Raw genomic sequence first — 6,694 nt, forward strand, 5'->3', positions numbered from 1 at the left:
ACTCTAAAAGCGAACGTTTCTAACAGTATGAAGTTTTTAAAAGTACAACAGTCTACCCATAATTTTGATGGCATTTTGTTTAATGTGCATATTTTGTATAGCTAACACGCCTTTATTGTTAAAGTGGTAAAACAATCTCCAGACAATCCTTATTGCATGTATCATAAATTCTGTCAAGTACAAACTGAGGATTCAGATGTGATTTAATGTTAAATCACACATTTTTATGAATAGAAACATCGAAACATTTACACTCATTGAGATATTAGCTTTTTCTTTAAAAAAAATGTTACAAACAGCTTTAACACAGGATTACACTGGGAATTATTTGTCCTCTGTAACTATGTTTATATCATACAAATGATAAAATGTTAAGACTTAAAATTTCACAATGACAACTCTTAAACAATCAGGACACCCTAATTTCCTGTTGTCAACATTTAATTCTGTTAACAAACCACAACCACACAATTAGAAAAAAAAGAAAGAAAACATTTACTTCTCAGCATCCTTGATGACAAAACTAAATTTGTATGCATTTTCTAACAATTTGTTATACAAATGAAAGTGTCCTGTGTTGAAGATTTTTTTAAGGAGCCATAGATCACAAAGCAAAACTAAATAATAATGCAACACCTAAACTTCGGTACAGGTGACCAGTGTTGGTCAAGTTACTTGAAAAAAGTAATCAGTAACTAATTACTGATTACTTCCCCAAAAAAGTAATCCTGTTTCTTTACTGATTACTTATTTTCAAAAGTAATTAATTACTTAGTTACTTTTTAAAAACACGATTTACAATCTGAAGAGGTGATAAAGCGATAGATCTTTCAGCCCAATTCTACTTTTTCTGCATAATCCATCATACAAAATGTAATCAAATGGAAAAGTCTCTTTTTTTAACTTGTTTTATCAGTTGTAATCTTTTAACTTTATGCATCAAGCAAAAATTTAATTATATGCAACATTCTCTGACTTGAATAAATTAGTTTAACATTTAAACTTATTTTCTGCACATTCCAGCACATAAAATAAAATATTTTTTGTGTTTACACTCACTCTTTCAAATAGATGCAAGTAAAACACAGCAGAAAATAAATAAAGTCACAGACTAGCGGTCCTGTTGCTCTATTTTCACCTGGACAGCAGGACTGGAGTAGGCGGAGGTTTACCCTGGTGCAGGTGTGCCGCGGTCAGTTGAAGAATCCGCGAGTTTCTCTGTGAATTTCCCATTACGTCGTTGCGCACTCGGTGCTTGCTTGGATGTGTAACCCAGATCATTGTTTGAGTATGGGATTTCTGATTATTTGTGGTCACTGAACGCACCACTGTGCCGTGCGCATAGCCACTCTCTAGTCCAGCTACAGAGTTTTTCCTTCCGTTCGTCCGATGAGGCGCATGCTGCTCTCGTGCCCTCTACGAGCTGGAAATTCGGGTACAGTAGACATTTGAGTTGCTGTAAATAGTTTTAAAAAACCTTTATATGTGAAGCTAATGATTTAATATGTTGTTAGGAAAAAGTCTTGTAGCGGTTACAAACGTGAAGCGGAGCTGAGTCCGACAGCATTCGCCATTACACGAACTCCTCTGGTGAGTTAGCGTGCAGCTCATGTTCGTATGAAATGTTTTGTGCCTTATTATACTGCAGCGAGGTATCAAATCTACCGCTGTCATGTTGTTAAGAAAGAGGCTAAATATTGCATAACGTGTGTTATTGGCTGACTGTTAGCAAGCTAGCCGTTAAGTGAGCCTAGCTAATGTCCTGAAATGGCGGCCGACACGAGGTCAGTTACAGTGTTATTATGTTATGCCTAAGAGAACAGCATTAATAAGCATTGTTAACTGCATTTATGTTCTGTTATATTTTTATTTTGACAAACCTGTATTATTATAATGGTAAGTCTGTTAAATAAGCCGTTAGTGACATGGACACTGAGTCAGTGGTACTGAGACTTATGAACATTTCAGTTAATTCTTCTGCACACTTGTGTGTAGGCTGGTTTGTTTGCCCTTTTGGTGCCCTGGATCCTACTGGATGAACTGCCTTGTGGAAGTCCTCATCTGATGACTCTGCCGAACCGTCCTGGCAAATAGATGGTCGTTGCTGCTTGCTGGATGCTATTATTGGATGCTACACCGTTCCAACAGAGCGGTAGGAACAATTCAAAGGGCCCCAACGATGCGCTTTATTTTTCCCTGAGCTCAGGTGATTTTCTTTTGGCCAAAGGACCTTAAAGGATACATATTTGTTTATTTATTTGTTTTATTTTTCTTATGACACTGAGTGGAAAGACACTACAAAAAAAGGGGTTTATTATTTAAAATTGTGTCAAATAAATGTGTTTATGCTAAGTAAGTGTGGTGTCCATTGTGTGCTGGAAGCCTTATTGTTCCTGTGGTGGAGCAGCTACTACCAATCTCCTTTACGAAACTAGCTTCTGACAGGATACAGGTATTTGGGATACATTTGATTTCTTGTAACCTATTTTTAGAGAAACTGTGATTCTGGGTTAAACATCGGGGTGAAATTGATGACACTGACACCTAGTGAACTGCCCAAGGTCAACAGTCCTGATTTCCACGCATTAAAGGTTTGGCGTAAGTACAGATTGCGTTACAGATGTTTAGGGGTTTTTTTCGCTGTAAAAATAAGTTTTCTTCCCACGCACAACGGACGCTAATGTTTTTGTCACTTTTTATGGAATCAAACTCAAAGTAAGGTCAGTACTTCCACGCTTTAAACGTTGCATGCTCATACTCTCTCCCACAATCGATATATGATCCATTGTTGATCTGCACACAGCTGTTGTCACCAACGGCGCACTCGGTTACATCACTGTCATGAGACATTCTCGCAAAAAATCACAGTTTTAGTAACGCAGTAACGCAGCGTTCCTACGGGAAAGTAACGGTAATCTAATTACCGATTTTGCAATAGTAATCCCTTACTTTACTCGTTACTTGAAAAAAGTAATCAGATTACAGTAATGCATTACAAGTAACGCGTTACTGCCCATCTCTGCAGGTGACACTCCCAAAACTAGTGTTTTGGAAACGGTGCTGCTACAGGACCTGTTTAGCTACAAACGTCACCCATCACTATCAGGTAACTTTACATGATTTTTCTGTAATGTTTGGTAATTTAAACATGTCCCTACTATAACATCTATGAAAAGGAGAAGATTTACAGTAATTGTGGCTGGTGATGACTGATAAAAACTATAGTCTGACAGATTATTAATACTTGTTGCTAATCCAATTCCAGCAAAGATCCTGTGTAAAATGTAAATGAAAATGCAATTTAACAATGCCTGTAATCTTAGGTCCTTCAGGCAGCGCTTCATTAAAAGCAGGGATCATGGAAAACACTTCATGAGCTCAGAAATATTTGAACTTTGACATCTTTCTCTGTGAACAGAGTTCTCCATCCACAAATGCGAGTTAAAGCTGTATGAATCAGAGACGAATCCACACTTCAATTCAATTTAATGCAATGTTAGGGCCAAATCACACCACTCATGCGTTTTCTACATTCTATTGTAAATACAATTTGGGTGTATTAGATTTACAAATTATTTATTTGTTTTATCATAAAATTAAAAGTAATTTTATTGATATTTTTTATTTAAAAGCAACATTTTAAAAATAGCCCTAAAAACTAAGTCAGACAGAAAAAGAGTTTAATTCTGAATCACAAAACCGAAAACTTCTAAATCTGAATTATGACAGATGATTCAAAGTGGACTTAAAACACTACATGTATAAAGGCTAATTTACGCCATTGAGCCCTGCCCTCAAAAACTGACATGGATGCAATTCTGTCTGTGAACCTGGATTTAAGACATAACAGTTTTTCTGTCAAAAAACAAGGATGTAGTGTCTACTTTCACTCTCTTATTTTGGAGTTATTGGTTCTGCTATTAGCTATCATAAACAAATGTAGACCTATTGACCACAGCTGACCAACGAATATGGTGACGTTACATTCTGCACTGACAGAAGATGGTGCCGAACATGTTCTAAAAACTTCAAGTTTAAAGACTTATTTCTTAAATCCATTTATGCAGACAGTGTTACAAGGGTCCATGATGTAAATTAGCTTATAAGTTTTTCATGTGTACTTTAATCGCATGCTTAAATGCAAACCTGGAGAGAACTAAGAAAACGTGTGTGTGTGTGTGAGAGAGAAACACAAAAGGAGGAGAGAAAAGTTTTCTTCTTTTCCAAGTAGTACAGAAATTTAAATAAGCAATGCGTGGCACAAATGAGGACAGTGCTATCTATTACCTTTATAATAGCTTTTTTATATATAGCTTATATATAAAAGTGTCTCGAGCCAACTGTTGTTGGGATTTAGCACTATATGAATAAAATAGAATTGAGTCAAACTGAATCTATTTATTGTGTAGCTCAGAGGAAACAAACAGGGTTGAAATCAAACTTGAAACTTGAAGTTGTTAAATTGTTCTTGGATACTTACCAAACAGCTGTGAATGACCATCTGCAAAGTGGAACATAAAATAAATATGTTAAACCAGGGACTGGTTTGCATTAGGAAGCGTGTTTCAAAGAGAACGGAAATATGTGAAAGTTCAACTTGGATCTGTTCTCTAATCATTTATGTCTCGGCACTTTCAGAATTGCTGATGTGAACATTTTGGTGAAAGGTTCAGATTACCGTATTTTCACGACCATAAGGCGCACTTAAAAGTCTTAGATTTTCTTCAAAAAGTGCGGCGCGCCCTATAGCGCAGTGCGCCCTGTGTGTTGTAAGGAGGACGTAGTAGAGAACACCATGAGAACGCTAAAGGGTGAAGTGTGTGCGTTGACTTTATTGCACATACCTGTATAAAAGAACAGGTATGTGCGTTATGCAGGACATCGTTGTTTTAACAACCCTGAAAATGGCAAAGAGACACGCTTACTAAGCACAGTTTAAACTGAAGGCCATCAGCTACGCGGAGGAACATGGAAATCGAGCAGCGGCGAGAGAATTTAAGATTAATGAATCGATGGTTCGCAAGTGGAGGAAGCTGGAAAACAAGCTCCGGCAGGTCAAGAAGACGCAGCTGAGTTTCCGCGGACATAAGGCGATCATCAAGCAAAGAACGAGCGGGAGAAGCGTTTTGACGGTCACCATTCGGCTAAAAGCAGTTTCACTTTCACTTTTTATGAAACGGTGCCATTTTTCCATCCGGACCAGGACTACGGTAGCGCAGCAACTTCCAGCGGATTATAAGGAAAAGCTGGCCATCTTCCGCTCCTACTGCAGCAAACACATCGGCGACAAACACATCCAGCGATGGATGACCGATGGAGACCACAATTTAACCAAGAGTGGAAACCAGCGCCGGGCGAGTTACGCCACAATTTGCCAATGGATTGTAGATGCTTGGGCTAACATGTCTGCTGGCACTGTTGTTCGAGCTTTCGCAAAAGCCGGCATCATTTCCGAGGAGCCGCACGGCACGGAAAGTGACTCTGACAGTGAAGAAAGTGAACCTGGCATGTTTGATGAAGATTTAGCGCAGCTGTTCAATTCAGACACAGAGGATGAGGACTTCGATGGGTTTGATTGATGATAAAAATGTGAGTACCAAACTTTGTTTTGCTCCTGCTTTATTTTTAAATACGCACACTTGTATGCTTGTGTGTTGTTGATGATGACGATTACTGGTAATAAAAATGTGAGTAAGGTACCGAACTCAGGTTTGCTCCCGCTTTATTTTTAAATACGCATACGGTACTTGTATGCGCCCTATGATCCAGTGCGCCTTATGTGTGTGTTAAATACAGTAATGGCACACATAACTGAGACTGCGCCTTTTAGCACAGTGCGTCTTATGGTCGTGAAAATACGGTATAGTGATGTGGAATTTGTCAACACATTTTGGTTTCTTACTAACCAAACAGCAAGAGGAAACAAATCTAAACATTTAGTGAAAAAGGAGTTTTATGATTTACACCACCTGACTGTGTACACTAAGTTTAAAACATGTAGTACTATAATGACCAGTTTCAACATTATAACAATATTATAGCTGCAGTGAACATTAGTAACCATTGAGAAAGTTTTATAAACACCAGGGACAACTTTACAGTTATGATCCAGATAATTTCACTGGCCAACAAACCTGTTATTAACCAGTTTAGTAGATATTGTTAAAGGTAAACTAAAACGTCCTCATTATTGTTACTATTGATTAATAAAGTGTTATTGAATTCAGCACTGCCAGTCACAAGGTAGTTGCTTTCTACTGACTTTCTATTTGTCAGTATAAAAACACTATTACTTGTTTTATTTTGTCTTTTTAAAGTAATATGTATTACTTTTTTTCCTTGGCCTTTAAATCACAATGAGCTTGTACCGCTTTTATTTGTCTTATTTCCTACTCAAATCTTCTCATTTAATGCTTATTTTTCTTAATTTTTCAAATTTCAATGTTTTTTTTTTAAATCATGTCTTCCTTCCTCTTTTTGTTATCTTAAATGTACTGCACCTTGGTCAATAGTTGTTTTAAATGAGCTATATAAATAAATTTGACTTTAACTTAGACTACGTAAAAGAAAATTAATGCATTGTAATAATAATGTATTTAATTCTTTGACCTGGTCAGGTGGATTTAAATGAGAGTTCCTTCTTTGATCCATTTTGACTCACATTCCCATGTTGTGTCAGCCTACAAGCAGGTTC

At 37.1% G+C, this 6,694-nt stretch overlaps 1 long non-coding RNA gene across 1 annotated transcript; it reads left to right on the forward strand.

The window, feature by feature from the left end:
* The first annotated feature begins 1,271 nt into the window (after positions 1–1,271).
* Positions 1,272–2,291, forward strand: LOC113019108 (uncharacterized). Its single transcript, XR_003271944.1, has 3 exons — positions 1,272–1,435; positions 1,515–1,590; positions 1,996–2,291. It is a non-coding gene; the product is annotated as an uncharacterized LOC113019108 (long non-coding RNA).
* Positions 2,292–6,694: the final 4,403 nt, after the last annotated feature.

Source organism: Astatotilapia calliptera, chromosome 3 (assembly GCF_900246225.1).
Source record: "Astatotilapia calliptera chromosome 3, fAstCal1.2, whole genome shotgun sequence".
NCBI lineage: Eukaryota > Metazoa > Chordata > Actinopteri > Cichliformes > Cichlidae > Astatotilapia > Astatotilapia calliptera.